This window comes from Lithobates pipiens, unplaced genomic scaffold (genome assembly GCF_037356315.1).
Source record: "Lithobates pipiens isolate NorthernLeopardFrog02 unplaced genomic scaffold, aLitPip1_a1.2 Scaffold_23, whole genome shotgun sequence".
Lineage (NCBI taxonomy): Eukaryota > Metazoa > Chordata > Amphibia > Anura > Ranidae > Lithobates > Lithobates pipiens.
In genome coordinates this window covers 307,792,645-307,820,193 of record NW_027507785.1, presented here as the reverse complement: position 1 = coordinate 307,820,193, position 27,549 = coordinate 307,792,645, and positions in this window count along the sequence as shown.

Here is a 27,549-nt window from a genome sequence, read left to right as displayed (position 1 = left end):
CCACTATTCCTTTATATTGACTTTTAAATTTACACATGCAGTGATTTAGAAATTGGAAGAAAGGTTTAGCACTGGGAAAAACGTTTTGAAAGCACCTGAACGACCACAACATACAGGGATATACAATGTAATACTGACATATAATCACACACATGGGTTGGACTTGATGGTCTTTTTTCAACCTCACCCACCTACTATGTAACTACAGGGCTGGACTGGGACAAAAATATGGCCCTGTACTTTATCCAGGCAGGCCCAGGGCACAGCACATCAGGGTACAGAATCCAGCACATCAAGGCACAGCCTATCAGGGTACAGAGCCCAGCACATCAGGGTATAGCACATCAGGGTACAGGGCACAGCACATCAGGCCACATCAGGGTACATCACATCAGGGTACAGGGCACAGCAGAGCACAGCACATCAGGGTACAGCACAACAGGCCACATCAGCGTACAGGGCACGGCACATCAGGACAGGGCATATCAGGACAGGGCACATGGCACATCAAAGTACAGGACATGGCACATAAGGGCACAGCACATCAGGGCACAGCACATCGGGGCACAGGGCACAGCACATCGGGGCACAAGGCACAGCACATCAGGGTACATGGGGCACATCAGGGTACATGGGGCACATGAGGGCACATGGGGCACATCAAAGCACATGGGGCAAATCAGGGCACATTCAGGGCACACGAGGCACATCAGAGCACATTCAGGCACATCAGCGCACATGGTGCACATCAGGGCACATTCGGGTACATCAGGGTACATGGGACACATCAGGGCACATCAGGGCACATGGGGCACATCAGAGCACATGGGGCACATTCAGGGCACATAAGGGCACATCAGGGCACATAAGGACACATGGGGCACAGCTTTTACTTGTTGTGTTCTTCATGTTTCTCTCTCATGTCACGCAGCGCTGCTCCCCGGTGACACCTCCTCTCTTCTCTTTAATCGCAGATTGATGTCACAAGGAAATGGGGATGAACGAGAAGAGAGGAGGGGTCGCCTCGATCTACCCATCGGACGCCAGCTGTTGGCGATTGACGGGTAAATCTCTGCGGACCTCTGGGGGGAATTCACCGCACCGCAGATGCAATAGGCGGCCACTGAAACCGGCCCACTGAGCCATCGGCCCACCGGGAAAGTCCCGGTAGTCCCGAAGGCCAGTACATGCCTGTGTAACTATGTAAAAAGATAAAAAAAATTACAATTTATATACCATCATATAGATCAGACCAAAATGAGGGACAAATGAGGGGGAAAGAGGGACAGAGGGAAATTTGATCCAAATCAGGGACAGTCCCTCGAAATCAGGGACAGTTTGGAGCTATGCTTCCCAGCCAGTTTTCTTAGTACAGTGACAGTGCATATTTCTAGCACTGTATTAGTGTCACTGGTCCCCAAAAAGTGTCAGTTAGTGTCCGATTTGTCTGCTGCAATATTGCAGTCCCACTATAAGCAACTGATTGCCGCCATATCCTCTCTGACAATCATATATAGTAAAAAAAAAAAAAATATTAAAATAAAAACTCCATAAATCTATCCTATAGTTTGTAGACGCTATAACTTTTGCACAAACCAATCAATATACACTTATTGGGATTTTTTTTACTAAAAATATGTAGTAGAATACATATTTGCCTACATTTATGAAGAAATTGGAATTTTAAATTTTTTTTATTGGATATGTTTTATAGCAGAATGTAAGAAATATTGTTATTTTTTTTCAACATTGACGCTCTTTTTTTGTTTATAGCGCAAAAAATAAAAATCGCAGAAGTGATAAAATACCACCAAAGCAAAGCTCTATTTGTGCGGAAAAAAGAATGCAAATCTTGTTTGGGTACAGCGTTGTACGGCCGCGCAATTGTCAGTTAAAGTAACGCAGTGCCGTATCGCAAAAAATGGCCTGGTCATGAAGGGGGGAAAATCTTCCAGAGGGCAAGTGGTTAATGCACACTTTATAACTGTAATCACCCATGTCCTCAGCCACGCCCTAACCGGTTAGAAGACGTTACGATCGCACACATTATTATATTTTCACCCAGGGGTCTTAGCTCCCAGGATAACCAACAAGGTGGAAGCACCATATCCTAGATGGGCCACCATTTTTGTAACAATATAGTTACACAATGACCCCCAAAGACCCCCTGACCTGCTAAACTGCTGGTTTTCTTTCTTTAAAATTAAGTATTTGCCTATTAATTTGTAACCCATGAAATAGTACCCCACAACCCCTACTACCCCAGGAACCCCGAAATACAGGGCAGGGAGGAGGGGACGTTTTCTCTTCTCCTAAACTTTCCGGAATTAATCCGAGCATTCTTTGCATGAACCACCCTTGTGGCTTCTTCCTGCCCATCTGATCTTAAGCCTCCAATCAGGTAATAACTACGCCCCTTCACCTCTAAATTACAAAGATTTAAAGTAGTTGTAAAGACTAGACATCTGCAATTAATTTCCTTCCGAATTACTTTTTTGATGACATTCGACATATTCATTAATTTGGAAATATTAAAATTAACGAAAACCCATTTAACAAATTCGAAAATTTGAAAAATCGGAAATTTGTAAATTCAAAAATTTGTAAATTGGAAAATAAGAACGAAAAATAAATTTGAAAGACGACAATTTGAAAATTCGGAAATTCTAAAATCCAAAAATGCTGAAATCATAAATTGGAAAATAAGAACGAAAATCCGAAAATTCATAAATTTGAAAATTCGGAAATTCAAAAATCAGAAAATTTGAAAATCGTAAATTTGACAATAAGAACAAAAATGGGAAAAAAAAGAAAAGAAATAATAACTAATAATAACTATTACTAACTATTAAATTATAGGTATTAGAATTAGCTTTAAAATTTGGCTGTTAATGAATGTAATGAATACAAATTTATCTGAAGTTACGAATTATCTGAAATAACGAATGGAACATAACAAATTAATAAAAAAATAAATAAAAACGAAATAAATATAAAAAACTTTTTATTATTATTATTTATTATTATTATTGTTCCATTTGTTTAGATGTCGCATTCCTTATTTCGAAAAATTCGTAACTTCAGATAAATTCGTATTCGTTACGTTCACCAACACCCAGATTTTAAAGGAAATTCCAATACCTATAATTTAAAAGTTAGTTATTATTAGTTAGTTAATTAGTTATTATTTCTAATTTTTGGATTTTTGAATTTTCGGATTTTCGTTCTTATTTTCGAATTTTTGTTCTTTCGAATTTCCGAATTTTTAGATTTTTGAATTTCTAAATTTCCGAATTTTAGATTTTTCGGATTTCCAAATTTCCGATTTGTTGAATTTCCAAATTCTCTAATTTTCGGATTTCGAATTTACAAATTTCGATCATAATAATTGACCCCAAAAAACGAAATAAATAAATAAATGTAACAAAAACAAACACTTTTTTTGGCAGTGCACATGTCTAGTAAAGACACAAGGTTTTATTTTACCCTCATACATTCCAAGCATGAAAGTAAAAAACCTTTTGTGTGCAGCAGCCCCCTAATACTTACCTGAGCCCCCTCTTGATCAAGCAATGTACACAGGGGTCTCCAGGGACTTGCATTCCTGATTGGCCTTCGATTTTTCAAAGTTAAGACAAGTGGATGTAAATAATAAAATTTGTTAAAATGTTGCTTGGTACTTCTTAAACTTTCAAATAATGCGATCTACTTCTGTAATTGCATTAAATCAAAATTAAAATGCATTTATTACGAAATAATTCATGATTACAGGATAAGTAACTTATTACAAAATATGAATAATAATGTAATTTATATAGTTTTGCTCTTTGAAAACCATTCTTATTTTGTATGTAATGATGTGTCTCTCTATGCAAAAAAGTGTCCCTAAAAAAAAATATATACCACGTGGCAAAACCTGAGTCTGTGCTTTGAGTCAAGTAGAACAAGGAAAAAGATATCCATGACTACAAAGGTCTCCAAGCTACAGCCCCGCTGCGAGATTTTATGCTTCACTCCAATGTAAAATAGGGACTTTGATGGGGATCCAGATGGAAGCAGGGACTCCGATGGGGACTTGGATGTAAGAGGGACTCAGATGGGCAACCAGATGTGGGGGGACTCTGATGGGGAACAAGATGTAAGAGGAGTTCTGATTGGGACCCAGATGTATGGGAGGGGCTTTGGCATACCTCCCAGCATTTTGAGATGGGAATGAGGGACACCTACCAGCAAACGTATGTAGGCATGGGACACGCCCCCTGCCACACCCCCTTAAGGCTTTATTCACACCCAGAGGCATACCTAGGGTCTCCACCGCCCTTGGCGAGAATCTGTATCGGCGCCCCCCCGGCACCCCCCCTCCCCTTCATTAAAGAGTTAGTATTTCAGTTGTTTTATATATCAATTTCCTTTAATTTTAAAGAGGAAGTAAACCCTGATGGTTTTACTTCCTCTTTCATTCCCTGCAAAGGTAAAGCATAATGGACTACTATGCATCACATAGTAGTCCATTATGTGTCACTTACCTGACACAGGAGCCAGCGATGTCACCGCTGTCCCCTGTAGTCCGCCGCATCCATCTTCTCGGTGGGGTCTCGCGGCTCCGCCGCTGTCATTCGGCGAAGCCGCGATGACGTCACTCCCGCTCATGTGCACGGGAGCCGAGAAGCGCGGCATTGCGTGGCATCTTCGTTATCGAGGATGCCACGCTCAGTGCGCCTGCGCGCCGCTGTCTACGGCGCATGCGCCGTAGACAGCGATGCCCGTCTTCGGGCAAATATCTCCTAAACTGTATAGGTTTAGGAGATATTTCTTGGACCTACAGGTAAGCCTTAATCTAGGCTTACCTGTAGGTTAAAGTGGTTTGTAAGGGTTTACAACCACTTTAAATTCTCTAGATATTCATTAAAGATAATGTTTAGGCTAAACAGTCACTTTTCAATGGTTTTGACTGGAAAAAAGATATTGCATATAAACATAGTAGTCAGATGAGAGATTTAGGATAAACACGTGGTATCACATTCAGAAGAATTATAAAACCTTATAAACCTTAATTGTTTTTTTTTTTTTTTAATATAACTTATTCCAGTTTAAAGTATCTGAAGGAAGACCCGTACTTGCCCCACACAGTGGCTAGTTTAATTTTTCCCCTTAGGCCCCTTTCACACATGCGGACATTATGTCCGTATTTCATCCATCTGTTTGCGGATGAAATACGGACATACATGCATTCCTATGGGATAGCGGGTGTCTGCGGATGTTCAGTATGCGATGCATACTAGCACATTATGACACGCATTTGCAGGGAGAAGACAGTGCGTTTTTATTTTTTTTTACGGTTTACTAGATGGACCGATTCCATTCATCTATGGGCAGGAAGATTGTATTGAAGATAATCCATCAATCATCTTCAGTACAACCAGCCTGTCAATTTTTTTACACGTGATCAGTGCCCACAGAGTACATTATTGCTGCAGGAGGGATTGCTCCATCCCCACTGGCTGTTTTGATGGGGGGAAGATGGAAGGAAAAAAAAATAACAATGTGTGAGCTGCTTAAGAGAGATTACTACTTGGGGAGGCCTTCATATTTGCACAATTTACCCTATAGACTCAGTTTGCATGGTTTCCAATCGGATTCATATACATTATTTATTATTATGGTCAACACTGTACATCAAAAAAAAAAAAAAACACATAAGAACAGTATTGTGTAATTACCACTTTAGCTTCCAGAAATATTTAAGAAAGTTGGTAAACTACTGCGCAAAATTTTAGTAATGCAACCAAAGGAAACAACTAATGAGGAGCCATTGTCCAAAATGTTATCATTATCTTTGCAACTAGAAGTAATCACACATTTAATTAGTCTCCATGGACCAACCACTGATAACACAGAGCTGAGTTAACAAGGCTCAGTTTAAAATTAATTAGGTAGATACACTTTGTAGATGGAGAGCAAGAGAGGCTGAGAGTGAAAAACAGGAGGCCGCTCAATCAGTTTATAACTAGCGAGGGAGGGGCACGACACAGGAGTAATTCACTAAGCACATAAAATAGTATACTCCAGTGCCCAGTTTTGCTAGCCAGCAAAGGTCCTACTAAATGTGCTTCATGTGATTAAAACAAAGTTCTCAAGTGGACACATTTGCATAGTATCTCGAAGCCGCCCGATGAATTCTGATATGATCTATGGTTAAAACGTGATAGAGATCAGGGGTGGCCCGTCCATTAGGGGTGCTGGGTGCCGCCCCCTCTCTCTACGCTACCCCCTATATGCAATGGATAGATTCATGCCCCTTTCAGGATGTTGGGCACATGAATTACAGCAGCCAGGATTTTTTTTTTTAAACACCTGATTAGCGACAGAGGCTCTAATAGGCTTCAACATAGGATGGGCTCGGGTCGCAGAGAATGTGTACAGAGCCCACCTTGGTGTGTTGCACTAGATCCTCAATCTGGCCAGTCAGAAGCGGGTGTGAGATCTGTTTTCCAATTGGCCAAAAAGAGCAAACTCCCGATTGGCTGCCGAGGTGGAGGGAGGAAACCGAAGCTGCTGCCCTGATGACCTGTGGAGAGCAAGAGAATGGGAGGCCGCCGCTGCCAAGCAGGGGAAGCTGCCGGTGATGGGGTAAGTGCTGCTGGCTGATAGACCGGGGGGTGGTATATTGTTTGTGCACCCCAAAACATACATGGGGGGTGGTATATTGTGTGTGTGCCCCCAAAACATACATTTTCCTCCAGTCACCACTGATAGAGACTTCTCCAAATACTTTGCCAGGCCGGAGCTGCCGGGCTGCATGACAAGAGCTGGCTAATGAAGGGTTCCCCAACCCTCAGAATGGTACCATTCCGTGGCCTATTGGTAACCTGACCGCATATTGGGAGGTAAATGACCATGGTCAAGGCAGAGCTAACACAGACTGTGGTTGCCAATTACCTTCTGCTATGCAGTCATGCCCGTGTCTCCTCTCCTGCTCCAGAAATGATGCCATCCTATCAGCAGAGCAGGGGGTGGGAGGAGCTGGATATCTGCCAAGAGAGCAGGAGTCTTTTAATATTAACAAGTGGGTAATTATATTAACAAGCGTGGCTGCAAGGGGCACTGTGATGGGTGGGCTAAGATTGCTAGGGGTATTGTAATGTAAAGGGGTACTATGCTATAAATCATTACAGTGCCCTTTTATAGTGCGGTTCACTTCATATCAAAGTGCTCCTTTACATTACAGTGCAAACCACTGTCCTCCCCCCGGAAACGCTTGCCTCTTGTCTATTGTCTACTCAGTATAAAATGCTCAGCCTGGGCCTGTTTTTTGTCCCAGTCCAGGCCTGATAGTGAACATGAGTGTTGCAAATATCTAGTCTTTTTTGAGGTGGGTCGATATTTTGGGGAGAGTTACAGTCCTGTCGGTGGTGGTGGCGCACAACTAATTTTGAGATCTGTTTTACTGCACTGGATGATTTGTATTGCAAGAAAAATAACTCTTTTTAAGGCTTGTTCGTTTTAAAACTGTTTGGGCTTATATATATTATATAATTCACTTAGCACACGCTTTTCAGATAGGAGCAAGCTTTGCTGGAGGTTATGCGATTTCTCGCTGTGATGCAGTACAACATGAGAGATTTAGACAACATAGCTGAAGACCTGTCATGGGTTTACTGTGCACAGCAAAAAGAGAAAAAAAACATGCAATCCATTCATTTATAACTAGCTAGGGAAGTGCACAGTGGGAAACAATTTACTGATTAAACAATACATAATAAAAGCACCCCAACACAGATACATATAGTTACATAGTAGGTAAGGTTGAATAAAGACAATAGTCCATCCAGTTCAATCTGTGTAGGTGTACGTGTGTCAGTGTCTATAATTATTTACTATATCCCTGTATGTTTTGTTCTTTAAGATGAACATCCAAGAGTCTTTTAAAAATATCCATACTCCCCGCAACACTGAGCTGTACTATCCAGGATGGAGAAAAGGGACATCATATCGGCAGGCCAGTCAGGGTAAAGACTGGAAAGGGTCCTGGTGAAGCAGAGAGGATGGGTATATGTCTACTCTTGGTGAGACGTGCTCATATAATGTCAGCGGCAGTTTATAAGACCTGTGGGGTGCTAACATTTCTAAACTTAAAGTGTTACTAATTCCAGGACCCTGCATTCACTATATCTGGTCTTCCACAGTACACAGAACACTTGTCTAGCTGTCACACCTATGTAGCCAATCGCCGCAGGACAGCACAGAATCCACTGGGCAGGGGGGTATCTGAATTGAGAACAAGGCTGCATGATGGGTAGAAAGTGGTAAAAAAGGCAGGGGGAATGAAGTTCCTCTTCACAAACCTCATTTGAAAAAGTCAATTATAGGGGGCGTGGCTAACCGCCGAGCAAGATGGAGGTCTGATCCCTCAGCTCCTGCACCAACCGGAACGTTAATCACAGACACCGCCACTCAGACAGCATCCAGCGGCAGATAAAGCCACAGCAACACCATCCCAAGACCCAGCCATGTCTCACCAGAACCGCAAGAGAAAAGAATACAGGCCACCGAAGAAGCTGACAGACTTCTTCACACAGCAGCCGGACACAGAATTCCAAGATGGCACCCGAGGCCCTGCACAAGGAATAGCCTCAGCGTACACAGACCTCCCTGCAATCCTCAGAGTCCACTTTATCCTACACATCAACCTCAGCCAGCAACAGCCCAGCAAAATCCCGGATGCAACTGGATTCTGTTGGAACCAGCACAGAGATAAGCCCTGTATCTCCCCTTACCTCATCACAGACATCTGCCATCTGCCATAGCAGCTTTCCCTACATCTGACCAACCTGTATTAGATACTACCATGAAGGAGATGCTCATCTGCTTTGAGAATTCTCTCCACACTGAGATCCATGTTTACTAAATTCTCATCTCGTGCACAACTTGTGGGAAACAAAATTCACCATATTGGAAATCGCATAGGTGATATAGCTGAAACTGTGAATGATCTAGTAGAAGCGCAAGATCATACTCATGAAGAACAATGGATGAAAGCCAAAATGACGGACCTCGAGGACAGGTCTTGTCGTAATAATGTTAAAATCAGGGGTATACCTGAAACTGTTATGCCACATGACCTAAACGTATATGCCAGAAAGCTGATATCCACTGTTCTGCCCGATTTGTCACCAATGGGGACCATAATAGACCACATTCACCGCATTCCCAAACTGCCGCACCTCTCTGCAGATATACCCAGATATATACTAACAAGGGTCCATTTTTTTCATGCAAAGGACCAACTTCTGTTCAAAGCAAGACACCTGGGTAAACTCCTGGTGCCATTCAACACCTCACAGCTCTATGCAGACCTGTCACAATACACTCGTCGGCTGTGAAGGCAATCGAACACCATCATCAAACCGCTAAACAATCACGAAATCCCATACCAATGGAGATTCCCTACCAAAAAGTTAAGCATAACATCACCACAGTCCGAAAAGTAATCAAACTCCTCAACCTATGGGGCATTATCCCAGAACCACCTGAGTCAACCATCCCAATCCACAAATGGTCCGCACAAACCTCCTTTGCTACACGCTGAATCTGCTCTGAATGGCGGTTCCAATTAAAAATTAAAAATCCAATTAAAAATCCATATGCCATTTCATCTGGTGGGATGCCTTGCTCATTGCAACTTAAACCACAAACGTTAACCCCACAAATTAACATAGCCTGGTGTTAACTGGCTGTTCGAAGTTGAAACTATGTTACGTTTCTCATACTGTTGTGCTTGAGTTATTACGCATTGTATTGACTTTTCTTCTACCTTTTACCCTTACCTCATTGTGATCCCCCTACCCTTGAGACTCTCACCACTGAACTTCTCAAGACCACAAAGCAATCCCTTCCAGACATAAGTACTACCTTTCTTGTTTAACACTACTATATTCCACACAAGATTCCTACATTTCTCACTCAATGTCAAGGGGCTTAACCACCACGTTAAGAGAACCTCCATACGGCAAACAGCCAAAGAATTAAATTGTGATGTCTTTTGCTTACAAGAGACACACTTTAAAAAAAATCAGCTACATCCTACATCATCACGTTCAAAACCATCTGACTTTTGGAGTGATCGCGTGTGGGCTAGTCCGTTCGCTTGAAAGTCCGGCGGACCTCCGTTGCAAAGTCCGTCAGATTGTCCGCCGGACCTAGTCTGATCAAGTGTACGCGGAATTGGACTCACATACTAAAATTCAAACACAATTTAGAGCAAATCACTATCCTACAGGAAATAAAGCAGGGAAAGCATTGGCAATTAGATTCTGCACCTCTTTCACCCAACCACGAATCAGAAACTCATAGACCCTCAAGCTATTGCTGAGGCATAGTGATGGCCGAACGGTTCGCCCGGCGGTCGTTTCGCGGCGAATTTCCGACATTCGCGGTCCGCACGTTCGAACGCCTTTTTCCGTCGTTCGCCGCGGCGGACTTACGTGTTTAATGTATACAAGAACTTTAACCTTTGGTGACACGTTTATCATGTGATACAGGACAGCCAATTGAGACATGACAGCACATGGACACTTGTACATTCCCCCTAACCTATAAATACACCCGATCCGGTGGCCATTTTACATTCTTTCTTCTGTTACGATAGGGACAGGTTCCTGTGTGGAGTAGGGAGAGATAAACCACTAGCTATTTGGTACACAAAAGTTCTTTTCAGGACTGGTATAGGTGTTAGGTGTTGATAGGTTTGCTGTGCTGCTGATTCTTGCAGCAGCCTGAGTGTCTTTTGTTAGTTTAGAGAAAGGGAAAGGACGGTGTATGCTACAGGGACAGCCAGATTAGTCTTTCATCATCATCATCATCATCATCATCATTAGCTGTTACTATCAAGGTCCACAAAAGAGCTGTTCCAGTAACCACTAATCGTTCTCTTTTTTTGCCAATTTGTATAGGGACAGGAAGGAAGCAGTGTTGTCAGGCAGTGAGGGTAATTTTAAAGACTTGCTGTTATTATTAGTTCCACAAAGGTTCTTTTCAGGACTGGTATCAGTGGTACAGTAATAGGCTTGTACATGTATAATATTCTTTCTTCCAAATATAGAAAGGATATTATACTTGACTGCTGCCCTTCTGCTGCAGTCTGCTAAACATTCACAACTCACTTGTTCCACAAAAGTTCTTATAAGGACTGGTAACTTGGTATAGGGTGCTACGGTACATAGGCTTGAGTGCGGTACAGTCTGCTGTTCTGTAAGGACCGCTATCGGTCCACAATAGATAGGGTTGACGTGCACCACTGCTGACCGCTGCCCTATACTGCAGCAGTCCTTCAGCGGTATAGGGACTGACGTACAGTCTGCTAATCACTAACACACAACCTGCTTGTTCCACAAAAGTTCTTATAAGGACTGGTAACTTGGTATAGGGTGCTACGGTACATAGGCTTGAGTGCGGTACAGTCTGCTGTTCTGTAAGGACCGCTATCGGTCCACAATAGATAGGGTTGACGTGCACCACTGCTGACCGCTGCCCTATACTGCAGCAGTCCTTCAGCGGTATAGGGACTGACGTACAGTCTGCTAAACACTAATACACAACCTGCTTGGTCCACAAAAGTTCTTATAAGGACTGGTAACTTGGTATAGGGTGCTACGGTACATAGGCTTGAGTGCGGTACAGTCTGCTGTTCTGTAAGGACCGCTATCGGTCCACAATAGATAGGGTTGACGTGCACCACTGCTGACCGCTCACCTATACTGCAGCAGTCCTTCAGCGGTATAGGGACTGACGTACAGTCTGCTAATCACTAACACACAACCTGCTTGTTCCACAAAAGTTCTTATAAGGACTGGTAACTTGGTATAGGGTGCTACGGTACATAGGCTTGAGTGCGGTACAGTCTGCTGTTCTGTAAGGACCGCTATCGGTCCACAATAGATAGGGTTGACGTGCACCACTGCTGACCGCTGCCCTATACTGCAGCAGTCCTTCAGCGGTATAGGGACTGACGTACAGTCTGCTAAACACTAATACACAACCTGCTTGGTCCACAAAAGTTCTTATAAGGACTGGTAACTTGGTATAGGGTGCTACGGTACATAGGCTTGAGTGCGGTACAGTCTGCTGTTCTGTAAGGACCGCTATCGGTCCACAATAGATAGGGTTGACGTGCACCACTGCTGACCGCTGCCCTATACTGCAGCAGTCCTTCAGCGGTATAGGGACTGACGTACAGTCTGCTAAACACTAATACACAACCTGCTTGGTCCACAAAAGTTCTTATAAGGACTGGTAACTTGGTATAGGGTGCTACGGTACATAGGCTTGAGTGCGGTACAGTCTGCTGTTCTGTAAGGACCGCTATCGGTCCACAATAGATAGGGTTGACGTGCACCACTGCTGACCGCTCACCTATACTGCAGCAGTCCTTCAGCGGTATAGGGACTGACGTACAGTCTGCTAATCACTAACACACAACCTGCTTGTTCCACAAAAGTTCTTATAAGGACTGGTAACTTGGTATAGGGTGCTACGGTACATAGGCTTGAGTGCGGTACAGTCTGCTGTTCTGTAAGGACCGCTATCGGTCCACAATAGATAGGGTTGACGTGCACCACTGCTGACCGCTGCCCTATACTGCAGCAGTCCTTCAGCGGTATAGGGACTGACGTACAGTCTGCTAAACACTAATACACAACCTGCTTGGTCCACAAAAGTTCTTATAAGGACTGGTAACTTGGTATAGGGTGCTACGGTACATAGGCTTGAGTGCGGTACAGTCTGCTGTTCTGTAAGGACCGCTATCGGTCCACAATAGATAGGGTTGACGTGCACCACTGCTGACCGCTGCCCTATACTGCAGCAGTCCTTCAGCGGTATAGGGACTGACGTACAGTCTGCTAAACACTAATACACAACCTGCTTGGTCCACAAAAGTTCTTATAAGGACTGGTAACTTGGTATAGGGTGCTACGGTACATAGGCTTGAGTGCGGTACAGTCTGCTGTTCTGTAAGGACCGCTATAGGTCCACAATAGATAGGGTTGACGTGCACCACTGCTGACCGCTCACCTATACTGCAGCAGTCCTTCAGCGGTATAGGGACTGACGTACAGTCTGCTAATCACTAACACACAACCTGCTTGTTCCACAAAAGTTCTTATAAGGACTGGTAACTTGGTATAGGGTGCTACGGTACATAGGCTTGAGTGCGGTACAGTCTGCTGTTCTGTAAGGACCGCTATCGGTCCACAATAGATAGGGTTGACGTGCACCACTGCTGACCGCTGCCCTATACTGCAGCAGTCCTTCAGCGGTATAGGGACTGACGTACAGTCTGCTAAACACTAATACACAACCTGCTTGGTCCACAAAAGTTCTTATAAGGACTGGTAACTTGGTATAGGGTGCTACGGTACATAGGCTTGAGTGCGGTACAGTCTGCTGTTCTGTAAGGACCGCTATCGGTCCACAATAGATAGGGTTGACGTGCACCACTGCTGACCGCTCACCTATACTGCAGCAGTCCTTCAGCGGTATAGGGACTGACGTACAGTCTGCTAATCACTAACACACAACCTGCTTGTTCCACAAAAGTTCTTATAAGGACTGGTAACTTGGTATAGGGTGCTACGGTACATAGGCTTGAGTGCGGTACAGTCTGCTGTTCTGTAAGGACCGCTATCGGTCCACAATAGATAGGGTTGACGTGCACCACTGCTGACCGCTGCCCTATACTGCAGCAGTCCTTCAGCGGTATAGGGACTGACGTACAGTCTGCTAAACACTAATACACAACCTGCTTGGTCCACAAAAGTTCTTATAAGGACTGGTAACTTGGTATAGGGTGCTACGGTACATAGGCTTGAGTGCGGTACAGTCTGCTGTTCTGTAAGGACCGCTATCGGTCCACAATAGATAGGGTTGACGTGCACCACTGCTGACCGCTGCCCTATACTGCAGCAGTCCTTCAGCGGTATAGGGACTGACGTACAGTCTGCTAAACACTAATACACAACCTGCTTGGTCCACAAAAGTTCTTATAAGGACTGGTAACTTGGTATAGGGTGCTACGGTACATAGGCTTGAGTGCGGTACAGTCTGCTGTTCTGTAAGGACCGCTATCGGTCCACAATAGATAGGGTTGACGTGCACCACTGCTGACCGCTCACCTATACTGCAGCAGTCCTTCAGCGGTATAGGGACTGACGTACAGTCTGCTAAACACTAATACACAACCTGCTTGGTCCACAAAAGTTCTTATAAGGACTGGTAACTTGGTATAGGGTGCTACGGTACATAGGCTTGAGTGCGGTACAGTCTGCTGTTCTGTAAGGACCGCTATAGGTCCACAATAGATAGGGTTGACGTGCACCACTGCTGACCGCTCACCTATACTGCAGCAGTCCTTCAGCGGTATAGGGACTAAGAGTTTTGTCACAGGGTCATTTAAAAAATGACAGGCAGAGGAAGAGGCAGGCCCTTCCGCAGGGGTGGTAGGGGTAGGGCAGGAGCAACAGGCTTGAGCCAAAGTGGGAAGTTGCAGAAGGTGCGTTCAATTACTTTAAAGGATGCACCAGACTTGGTTGAGTGGCTCGCTCAGCCTTACTCTTCTGCACCCTCCTCATCCTCTCGATCTGCACCCTCTTCTTCACTCTCTGCTATGTGCACCCCCAAAGACACTACCACCAACAACACGACCACCACCACCACCACCACATACCTTCCGCTTGAGTCACTGGAATTATTTTCCGATCCATATCAAGAGGACATTTCTGATGCGCAGCCACTCTTGGTATTGGATCAGGAAGAGGAGGTAGCAACAAGCGCTACTCAGCAGTCTGACGCCAGTACCCAGATCAGCCCAAGGAGGAGGTTGGTCCCCGGTGTTGCTGCCTACTCCGAGATCTCTACTTATAGCGGTGGGGAAGGTGACGTTGATGATGACGTGTCTAGTGATGTCACGTGGGTGCCCACAAGAGAGGAAGAGGAGGGGAGTTCAGAGGGAGATATGGACCAGCAGATAGGGAGGAGAAGCAGCAATGACTTACATTGCACAGCAGGGACAAAGCAGACTGCAAATGTATCAGGAGCGAGTCATCGACCATGTACGGTCACATCTGGCGCTCCCAGGACACCGGCACATGGCTCCGCAGTGTGGGCTTTTTTTAACGTGTCCGCTGCTGACAATAGCGTTGCCATCTGCAATCTTTGCAGTCAACGCGTTAGTCGCGGTAAGCCCAATACTCACCTAGGGACGACCGCCTTAAGAAGGCACATGAGCAGCCATCACCGAGCCCAGTGGGAGCAACGGAACACACAAAGCCACACTGCAGGCTCTCACCGTCCAGCCTCGTCTTCTACTTCTCCTTCTCCTCTCTCCTCACAATTGTCCTCCACTCCACCTTCCATCACGCCAAGCTCACATTTTTCTGCAAAAAGGCAGGCTTCCGTGGGCCTAATGTTTGAGCGTAAAAAAATGATGACGCCGGATAACCCTCTTGCCCAACGGTTGGCGGCTGGCTTGTCAGAACTCATAGCCCGCCAACTACTGCCATATAAACTGGTGGACTCGGAGGCCTTTCGCAAATTTGTGGCCATTGGAACACCACAATGGAAGGTCCCAGGAAGGAAGTATTTCTCAGAGAAGGGCATCCCAGAGCTATATGGCCATGTTCAGCGGCAAGTGAATGTATCTCTGGCACACAGTGTCGGTGCCAAGATACATCTGACCACAGACACGTGGTCTAGCAAACACGGGCAGGGAAGGTATATCAGTTTTACTGCCCACTGGGTGAACCTTCTGACGGCCGTCAAGCATGTAACCCGTGGCACCCGTGTAGATTTGGTTTTACCGCCACGGATTGCATGCAGGCCTGACTCTTCTTCTCCTCCTCCTACTCCATCCTCCTCCCTCTCCTCCTCAGCTGCCTCCTCCTTTTCCGCTGCTAGCGTCTCTTCCACTGCACCGCCCAAGCTCCCCAGAACCTATTCCACATGCCAGGTGAGACGTTGCCATGCCGTGCTGCGTCTGTTGTGCCTGGAAGCAAAGAGCCACACTGGCCCGGCACTCCTTTCAGCTTTGCGTTCACAGGCAGATGAGTGGCTAACACCGCTCAATTTGACAGTTGGTAAAGTGGTGTGTGACAACGGTGCCAATCTGCTTAGCGCATTGAAACAGGGCAAAATCACGCACGTGCCGTGCATGGCACACGTCTTAAACTTGGTCGTGCAGCGATTCCTTGTCAAATACCCTGGGGTCCAGGACATCTTGCGGCAGGCAAGGAAAATCTCGGCCCATTTCAGAAGATCTTACACGGCCATGGCTCGCCTTGCTGACATTCAGCGGCGACACCATCTGCCGGTCAGACGTCTTATTTGCGATTGCCCGACGCGATGGAACTCAACCTTCTATATGCTTGATAGGCTGCTCCAGCAGAAACGTGCAGTTAACGTCTACCTGTATGAACTCTGCGAAAGAAACGGTTCTGGGGAGCTGGGTTTTTTTTCACCGCGCCAGTGGCTGCTCATGCGCGACACATGCAGACTTCTGCGGCCATTTGAGGAGATCACCAAACTGGTCAGTCGCAGCCATGGCGCCATCAGTGACATGGTACCTTATGCCTTCTTTCTGGAGCGTGCATTGCGTCGTGTCATTGATCAGGCTGTGGAGGAGCAGGAGCGGGAAGATGAGGAAGTCGCAATGCTGGATGAATTCCCAGGGGGGGCTACTCTATCTGAGACAAGTCAACAACAGGAGTCTGATGAGGAGTCAGAGGAGGATGGTGCCGGGGCGGATGAGCAGGAGCAAGAAGAGCATGCTTTAAACCTTTCTGGGATCCCTGTTGTGCGAGGATGGGGAGAGGAGAATGAAGAGGACGACATTATCCTGGATGATGAGCAGGAGCCAGGCCACCACACCGCTTCCACTTTAGTGCAAATGGGGGCCTTCATGCTCCAGTGTTTTAATAGGGACCCCCGTATAAAAAGCATGAGGGTCAAGGACCAGTACTGGGTGGCAACGTACTTAGACCCCCGGTACAAACACAAAATGGCGGAAATGTTACCGCCGTCGCAGAGGGCTGTCAGAATGCAGCACTTCCAGGCCTTGCTTCGAGAAATGCTGCATTCTGCTTTTGCGTGCGCTGGCAGAGGAGCAATTCCCACTCCCAGAGAAGGATTTGCGGGTACCAATCCAACAGCGCCTGCAAGAAGAGGCCGGTTTGAAGATGTGTTGGTGACTTCGGATATGAGGTCATTCTTTCAGCCGACCCATCGACAGGTGTCATCCGGATCCAGCATCAGGGAACGCCTAGACCGTCAGGTGTCCGACTACATTGGGTTAACGGCCGATGTGGACGCTCTGAGGAGTGATGAACCCCTAGACTACTGGGTGGGCAGGCTTGACCTCTGGCCAGAGCTTGCCCAATTTGCAATCGAACTGTTGGCTTGCCCCTCATCCAGTGTCCTGTCCGAAAGGACGTTCAGCGCAGCAGGGGGGATTGTGACCGATAAGCGTACTCGCCTAGCTCACCACAGTGTTAACTACCTCACATTTCTAAAAATGAATGAGGCATGGATCTCGGAGGAATTCAACACATGTGACCAGTAGACCATGTATATGTCTATAAACTATTTTTTTAATCAAGCACACAGACCTTCTTAATTCATTTGGCTCACTTCCTTGACCCAAAAAAGCACACCGTACTATATGCCCCTACCCTCCTCTTTGAAGAGGTTGAGCGGTGTCATATTTCTACTGGGGCTGCTTATGATATCCCTGTGCTGTGCTGACTTCCTCCTGGGGGTTCTTATTATGAAGGGATCACACTATCCCTGTGCTGTGCTGACTTCCTCCTGGGGGTTCTTATTATGAGGGGATCACACCATCCCTGTGCTGTGCTGACTTCCTCCTGGGGCTGCTTACGGTGCTGCTGTCAGTGCTGTATGTCACGGTGCTGCTGTCAGCGCTGTATGTCACGGTGCTGCTGTCAGCGCTGTATGTCACGGTGCTGCTGTCAGCGCTGTATGTCACGGTGCTGCTGTCAGCGCTGTATGTCACGGTGCTGCTGTCAGCGCTGTATGTCACGGTGCTGCTGTCAGCGCTGTATGTCACGGTGCTGCTGTCAGCGCTGTATGTCACGGTGCTGCTGTCAGCGCTGTATGTCACGGTGCTGCTGTCAGCGCTGTATGTCACGGTGCTGCTGTCAGCGCTGTATGTCACGGTGCTGCTGTCAGCGCTGTATGTCACGGTGCTGCTGTCAGTGCTCTGTATTACGGTGCTGCTGTCAGATGCCTCTATCACGGTGCATGTGTCATTCCGGTATGTCACGCTGCTGGTGATCATCTCCTGCACCCTCTTCTTTGCCTACCCTGGTCCCTGACCTTCCCTCTCCTCCATTGCCTTCATTAGCTCCATAGTCCTGAATTGTTAGAACAATTTCCCAAATAAAATAAAAATGCTTGTAGTTATCGATCCCAAATTCACCTCATACATGTATTATGTCATTGTCCAGATGGTGGGACTACGTTTTACCCCCTAATAATTACCACGTGGCCGCAAATTCGACATGAAGGTTTGCAAAGTTCGCCTCCCATTGAAGTCAATGGGGCCCGCGGCGAACGTTCGGTTTCGCGAACGTTTGGGTCCGTTCGCATTTCGCTTTCGCGAAACGTCCCGTCGGAAGTTCGTCCATCACTACTGAGGCATTCAGCCACTACTACCAAACACTATACAATCTAAAAGATGACACTAACACCACCCAACCATCCTTAGAAGATACTGAATTTTTTTTGCAAGAAATTAATCTACCCAAACTCTCCTAGCAGCAACTCACTGACCTGAACACACCATTTATCCCCCTAGAGATTCTAAATATCATCTCTACCTTGCCATCCAATAAATCCCCAGGCCCTGACGGCCTAACAGATGAATATTATAAACAATTCCATACCACCTTAGCACCATACCTTTCAGAAATGTGCAATGAGGCTACTTCCTCCTCTTCTCTCCCAAATGAGATGCTTAACGCTCTAATAATTACCTTACTGAAGCCAGGGAAGGAACCTATAGCACCCCAAAATTTCAGACCAATTTCACTTCTATACATAGACATAAAGATTTATGCCAAACTCATAGCGACCAGACTAATGCAAAATATGCCCTCGTTAATATATCCAGACCGAACTGGCTTTACAAAAGGGAGGCAAACTTTTGATGCAACCCGCAGACTCATAAATATAATTCATAATGCTGAGAGTAAACAAACGCCTTCTATGCTCCTTTCTCTGGATGCAGAGAAGGCATTCAATAGAGTCCACTGGTCCTATTTAGAAGCAACCCCATAAATATGGCTTCCAGGGCCACATACTATCAGCAGTTATGGCTTTGTACTCATCTCCCTCGGCCCAAGTATACACGGAGGGGATAATTTCAAGGCCATTTCCAATCACAAACGGAACCCGCCAGGGATGTCCCTTATCGGCACTTATTTTGCAATCTAATAATGGACCCCCTGACGGAACATATCAGAATGAATAGAAAAATCACTGGATTCAAATTGAAACACAAAATCAATCTGTTTGCTGATGATGTAATAATGATGATCACCAACCCAGTTGTCTTCCCTGGCTTTGGTTCAAAATGTTCTAAGGAGATTCAGTTCTATTTCATATTATAAAGTCAATGAAATAAGTCATATGTCTTGGATCTATGACTCGATGCAATAACTAGCAACACATTATGCAACCTTCATACGTATCCCTGGGCAGGCACAGCTATATCTTACTTGGGCATCACACTTACCAAATCAGTAAAAGGCTTGTTCAACTAAAATTACTCCAAAACCAAACAAATGTTAATCAAAGAAACAAAAAAAATTATCCAAATTCGAACTCTCATGGTCAGGTAGGTTAGCAGCCTTTAAAATGCTCATACTACCTACCCATCCCACTATCCAACTCATATCTCAAATCCCTACAAACTATTGTTCTTCACTATATATGGTAGGGCAAGAAACCATGAAGCAGCCACTCTAAACTCATTAAACACAGAATGACGGGAGGAATGAGATACATTGATCTCAAAGATTATTATATAGCCACCATTCTCTCCCAAATGAAAGAATGGATCAACCTACGTCAAACCACACTGTGGAGAAATATTTAGAACAACGCAACTCCGGGCCCTAATCTTAAAAATAGGTTGTTTAGCACCTCTAGCTCAGTTTCCAATCTTCACCTTTACTCACCAACTATACAAGCATCAATCAAAGCTTGGAAACTACTCCATAACACTAAGTGGTCCTCGCTCACCACCAAACACTTACAAATACCCTTACAAACTCTCCAACCAGCATCACCTGATCTAACCATTCCTAAATGGATACTACCGCACGCATCATCCACTGATGAACTCAGAACCATGATAACTCACAAGCCATTTTCACTAATCCAATCTATTTACAAAGCACCTACATCAGACCAGCTCATCTACCATCAAATTCAAACATGTCTATCGACATATACACAAATAGAAGGGGCACTGCCTACCAAGCAATGGAACTTCTATTTCTCACACGAGTCAGAAACAAAAGGCATCTCTCTCATCTATTCTACATTACAAGATAAATCGATATTCTATAAATACAAACCATATAAAGATTGGGAAACAGACACCCAGATGTAATACTCAGATCAACAATGGCAACAGGCATTAAGATTGATCTATAAAGCCACGGGTTGCACCTCCTTATGGGAACTAACAAACAAAATTACACTCAGATGGTACTTGACCCCACTCAGACTGGCTAAGTTTCAAACTAATAACACATCTCTTTGGTGTAGAAACCGCAACCACACAGAAACCCTAATCCATATTTTATGGTCTTGTCCAATGGTAGCCAATCTGTCTAAAGAAGTAGAACTTCTAATCCAAGAAGTAGGCCACTTCAACATAACTCTTACTCCACAACTAGCTATTCTCAATATGCTTCCAGAAACAGTTCCACATACGTTTAAAACAATCCCCACTCACATACTCCTTGCAACCAGACTACTTATAACAAGAAATTGGAAAATGTCAAATGTCCCAACTTTTTTGGACGTGATCACCCTAGTACACTCACACTGCACTTAAGAACCCATAGGCTCAAGAGTACACACCTCACAATTCAACATTCAAAATCATTGCTTCAATGGAAAAATTGGTACAAACAACATTTTTTATAATTTACCTTTTGATGATTTTATGTGCATCTGTCTTGACGTTTTAATGCAAATACAACTAGTATAATGCTCTCACCCTTCCCCACCCTCTCCCCCCTATCCCCCTACCTTCCCTACTCACCAATCCTTTTCCAATGGTTCATAGAATACACTGTTATCTTTCTTCTATGGTACCTGTTTTCTCAAAAAAATATGTGTATTACTGATTTCAGTTGACTAAGTTATAATATACTGTATTCAAATTTACTAAAATGGAATTTACAACATTGTTTAAATGTAAAACTTAATAAAAATCTATTTTGAAAAAAAAAAAGTAAATTATAAAATGTAAAAATAAAGGCAGAAACCTAAAGTGTTACTAAACCCAGGAGTCTGCATTCACTATATCTGGTCTCCCATATTACACAGAACATGGAAATGCAATTATTTTTGCTCTGATCTGGGTAAAGAGCCTCTTAACATAGACTCTTTAACACGATCAGCTGTGTCCAATCACAGCTGATCATGATGTAAACAGAAAAAGCCATATATTGGCATTTCCTCTATCGTGTCCGACAGACACAAGTAGAGGAGAGCTGATCAGCGGCTCTCCTGGCAGGGGGGTCTGTGCTGATTGATTATCAGTGCAGCCCCCCCCCCCAAGGATGCCCACCCAGGAACACCCAGGATGTCACCCATGGCCACCAGGGATGCTGACAATGGATGACCACCCAGGGCCACCAGGGATGCCACACAGGACCACCAGGTATGAACTTTAGAAGTGCCAATCAGTGCCCATTGTAGATGCCAATCAGTGCCCAGCAGTAAAGTCTGTAAGTGCCTCCTCATCAGTGCTGCCTATCAGAGCCATCTATCAGTGCCCATCTTAATGCATTCCATGCATTAAGGTGAAAAACCTTCTCTGGTGCTGAAGCCCCTCCAGAGCCCCCTTTTTACTTACCTGACCCCGATCCTTCGCCGGCCGTGAACAAGCACACCAGCTCTAGCTGGTGTTTCGTGTACTGTTTTGATAGATTGATAACAGCGCAGCCATTGGCTCCCGCTGCTGTCAATAAAATCCAATGACGCGGCACTGGGGGGCGGGGCCAAGTCCTGCATTCTGTGAATGGACACAGATGCAGGACTCGGGGTCGCGCCTGCACGGATGTCCACCGTAGGAGAGAGCTTCTCCAACATGGACCTCGATGCGGGGAGGAGCCAGGAGCGCTGCTGAGGGACCCCAAACGAACTGCACAGTGGAGGTAAGTATGACATGTTTGTTTTTAAAAAAAAAAAGAAGAAGCTTTATAATCCCTTTAAGGGCTTGTTCACACTTTCTCAAAATACTGACTCTTATGAGTGTTAAAAACGCTCCCAAAAAACGCCCTATCTGCGTTTGCAGCATAGTTAACATTTTTTTTGGGTGTTAAGACCGCACCACAAACGCACGGTGGCGCTGTTGCGGTGCGTTACCATAGACTTAAATGGAAGGTGTTGAAATGCTTCAATTCCTTTCAAGCTCAACATGAAATTCAGATACCTTCAGGTATTTCTCCAGGAATACTTCAGTAATCCATGGCATTAGTGAAACACAAATATCTGTGTACATTGACCATTATGTATGATCCCATTAAACTGGCCAGGGGGCCATGAATTGAAGACAACCTGGAGGCCATAGTGCAATCAATCCACCACTGAGTATTGCAGATCCTATCTTTCAGAAAGAGATTGCAGTAAATGATCATTTGTATGTAAACGATCGGAATGATTCAGCAGCCTACCAAATCGATCTTTTCCATGTTGTATCTATTTTTTAGAGTGAAGGATCATTTGAAACAATTGCGTCTATGATTGATTATTTCTCATTCCATGTATGGTGGTCAGTCAAAGGCTTTCTCTTCTTATCTATTCATTTGTACTCATCCTGATATTATTATTCCTCCTACAGAATCATCCCAGATGGTCTTTGCAAAGTGTGAAAATGAAAACATTCTCAGTTACTTTGGGTTTGTAGAAGTTACATGCCGACGCCTTTCTCGGTTACATAATTTGAGATCAGAAAGAATAGAACTATCCTTTCAAATTTTACAGCTTTCAAATCCTAATGAAGCATTACTACCTCCTGCGGTTCCTATAAACTTCAGACTTCTGCAATAAACCGGCTCATTAACATGAAGGGAACGCAGGAAACGCTCAGGTCTGTGATCCAAAACACATTCACCGTGGAATCTATTTCTGTGCTGCGGATGAACCGAAAGCGTAGAGGTCTTAAAGTGGGAATGTAGAAGGACAGCAAAATGTAGAAATTGAAAAACTAAAGTCATTGTAAAGGCTTGTTTTTCTTTCCCATAAAAATAACAAACATGTTATACTTACCTTATCTGTGCAGTGGATTTGCACAGAGCAGCCCAGATCCTCCGCTTCTCGGGTCCCTCTTCAGCTCTTCTGGCCCCTCCCTCCTGTCAAGTGCCCCCCACGGCAAATAGCTTGCTAGGGAGGCACCCGAGCCGAGCCGCAGCTCCCTGTGTCCATTCAGACACTGAGTCGCGGTTTGTCCCCATACCCTCACTCTCCTGATTGGCTAAGTGACTTTTAATGACAGCAGCGGGAGCCAATGGCACAGCTGCTGTGTCTCAGCCAGTCAGGTAGGAAAGTCCCGGACAGACGAGACACCCGTGGACATTGCTGAACAAGCTCTCCAGCAGAATGTATCAGTTACAGAGATGAGATAAACCAATTACCAATATCGGGGTGTTTACAACGCAATACGTGAATCTATCTATAGTACACAGAGGCTGGAGAGAGGGAGTGGCACCCGAGCATCCCTAATGGACGCACCGCCACTGGAGCTGGATGTATTTCTAAATGCACAAAATATAACCGGGTACTAACATTTATAGGTAATAACACCAGAGAATATTCAGGGGATATCCGATTGCCTTCTGGTGGAATCAGGAAGGGATTTCATTCCCCCGTTGGAGCAAATTGAACCATGCTTTATAGTGTTTTTTGCCTCCCTCTAGATCAGCTGTGGGTATAGTATTGTGTTCATGGAGGTTTTCTATTTATTTTTCTATTGGTTGAAGTAGATGGACTTTTTTCAACCTACCTGTGTGTAACTATGTAATGATATCCAGTATCCACCTGTCTGTGATGGTCTCCACCCAGGCCTCTCTAAAGCGAGCTTATCTTCCTTCCACCGGAGCAAAACCTCCAGAAGCTTTTATTGATTGCCTTGGCACTTACCTGATCTTGAACTTGTAAGCCCTTGTACTCACGGTCGGAGATTCCGTCGGAATTTTTCCTATCGGAGCATTTTGTCGGATATTCCGACTGTGTGTGGTCTGCATCGGTCTGTTTCCATCGGAATATCCGACGGGCCAAATTTTCCAACTTGCCGGTAAAATTTTCCGACAAAATGCTCCGATCGGACATACTCCGATCATGTGTAGCCTACTCCGACGGACAAAGTGCCACGCATGCTCAGATCAAATTCCTAGTCCAAAGCTATTGGCTACTAGCCTGAACGTAGTCCCGTTATGTACAATCGGATTTTCCGACAACTTAGTCCAACCATGTGTATGCAACATCACTTCCGGACCTCTTCCGGAATTAATCCTTCGGAATTACTCTGGTAGATTTGGTTGTCGGAATCTCCGACCGTGTGTACAAGGGCTTAAAGGTTGTAATTATAACCTTATATATAATTATACTTCCTATCTGGTCAGTATAATCTTGCCTCCTTTAAATTTTTTCTTTTGATCTTTCAAAAAAAAAACAACAACAACAAATAGGCTGTTCCTGGCATCTTCAGGTCCTGGTATACCAAACCCGAATTGTCCCCTCAAGCTGGCCATACACCTATAGATTATCTGCAGATTTTCTATGGTTAGAATGAAAAAGTGGGAGATTCCTCCATCCACACAGTTTAGCATACATGGAGAAATCTGTTGCACTTTTTCCATCTAACCATAGAAAATCTTTAGATAATCTATAGGTGTATGGCCAGCTTAAATTTGCAAAATGGCTTCTTCTAATGTATTTTTTTTTTTCAATCGGTGGCTTTCTTGAAGAATAAAATTAGGCACAGGCCTTGTCTGGAGGAACTGTCACCAGTGTTTTAGCAATAAAGCTCTTCAAGCTGTAATTGAGTGACCCATTAAGCACGCTGTCATTTTAATCTGATCTACTGCCAGGTTTGCAATGAAGTCTGACACCCATCCCAAAAGCTGGAAAGCTGCCGAATGTTATATTTCTATCTACTACTCGTCGCCTCCGCTTCCCCTATTCACTTTAAGGGCCCTAGCAATGGAGATAAGAGATTCTGCCAGCCTGCAAATGACCCTTTCTAGATTGCCAGCAGACTTGTTGGATAGTGGCAGTGTGGTGTGGTGGGCAGTAAACACACACAGTCCCATTTTGCAAAGAATGTTTTATTGAAACAGCCAATATAAAACAGTACAAATGGGCCCGACAGGAAGCTCACCTGTCTGGGCCACTTACGGCTGAGCAGCAGATAATCAGCGGACAGAAGACTCCTGGATGCCAACAACGTCTGCCATGGAGAACGAAGTGCGGCCTGGCTTGTCCAACTCAAAGGGGAGCCGTCCTGAAGAGGTAGACATAGGCTCTCTCCCTACTATACTGGAACCTTTCCCTATTGCTTCCACTGTCCCTGACAGATGGGGTTTCTGTCTCTATCCTATCCACTTGCAAAAAGTACGCCAAGCCCTGGAGTCAGGGTTTTAAATAGACTCTGGCTTACCCAAGATGGCTGCCAAACTCACTTGAGGCGCCCCCCTCCAATCGAATAGCTGCCTCCTTGTGACTGAGGAAACCATAGGAGGAACCAAGTTCCTCCCGACTTCCTCCTCCACCAGCATTGCCGACGGGGTCAAACGCCACCTGCAGCAGAGAACAAAGAATGCACTTGCCTAAAGACTCAAAAAATCAAAAGCGCCACATTACCTCAGCAATAAAACACCAAATAATGCAGACTTGCAGCTGTAATTGCAGCAAAAGGTGGTTCTACAAAGTATTGACTCAGGGGGGCGGAATACAAATACTCACCACACTTTTCACATCATTATTTGTAAAAAAAAATTGAAAACCATTTATCATTTTCCTTCCATTTCACAATGATGTGCCACTCTGTGTTGGTCTTTCACAGCGATGGCGAACCTTGGCACCCCAGATGTTTTGAAACTACATCTCCCATGATTCTCATGCACTCTGCAGTGTAGTGGAGCATCATGGGAAATGTAGTTCCAAAACATCTGGGGTGCCAAGGTTTGCCATCACTGGACTATCACATAAAATCCCAATAAAATACGTTTTTGGTTGTAACATGACAAAATGTGGAAAATTTCAAGGGGTATGAATACTTTTTTAAGACACTGTATATGTAATTTGTGAAACTCATGTGCTTGGTGAGATTTTCACTTTTCAAAATATAGATGTTTTTAATGGAATTTTGCTATATTTTATCTTTGATATATGCTTTTCTGTTGAATTTGTTTTTAACTACTTCAGCCTCAGAAGATTTTACCCCCTTCCTTACCAGAGCACTTTTTACAATTTGGCAATGGGTCGATTTAACTGACAATTGCGCGGACACGCATTGCTGTACCCAAACAAAACTTGTGTCCTTTTTTCCCCACAAATAGAGCTTTCTTTTGGTGGTATTTGATCACCTCTACGGTTTTAATTTTTTTGCGCTATAAACAAAAAAAAGCGACATTTTTGAAAAAAAAAAAAACAATATTTTTTACTTTTTGCTATAAGAAATATGCCCAAATAAAAATAAAAAAATACTTTCTTCATCAGTTTAGGCCAATATATATTCTTCTGCATATTTTTGGTTAAAAAAAAAATCGCAATAAGCTTATATTGATTGGTTTGTGCAAAAGTTATAGCGTCTACAATCTACGGGAAAGATTTATGGTATTTTTTTCTTTTTTTACTAGTAATGGAGGTGATCTGCGATTTTTAGTGGTGTAACAAACTGACGGATCGGACACTTTTGACACATTTTTGGGACCATTGACATTTATACAGCGATCCGTGCTACAAATATGCCCTGATTGCCATGTAAATGTCACTATCAGGGAAGGGGTTAACACTAGGGGGCGATGAAGGGGTTAAATGCATGTTCTCTCTAGCTCCAAACATACTATTGCATCTATTATGTAAGAAACACCGGAAAATGATGTTCATTAAAGGATTTTATTATGATAGAATGAAGATACAGGGGCAAGTCTTTATATATCCACTGAATGTATACCACTCTGCTGTATGTGATATTGGTTTGGGCAACGTTCGCTCTATATACATGTATGTATTGTT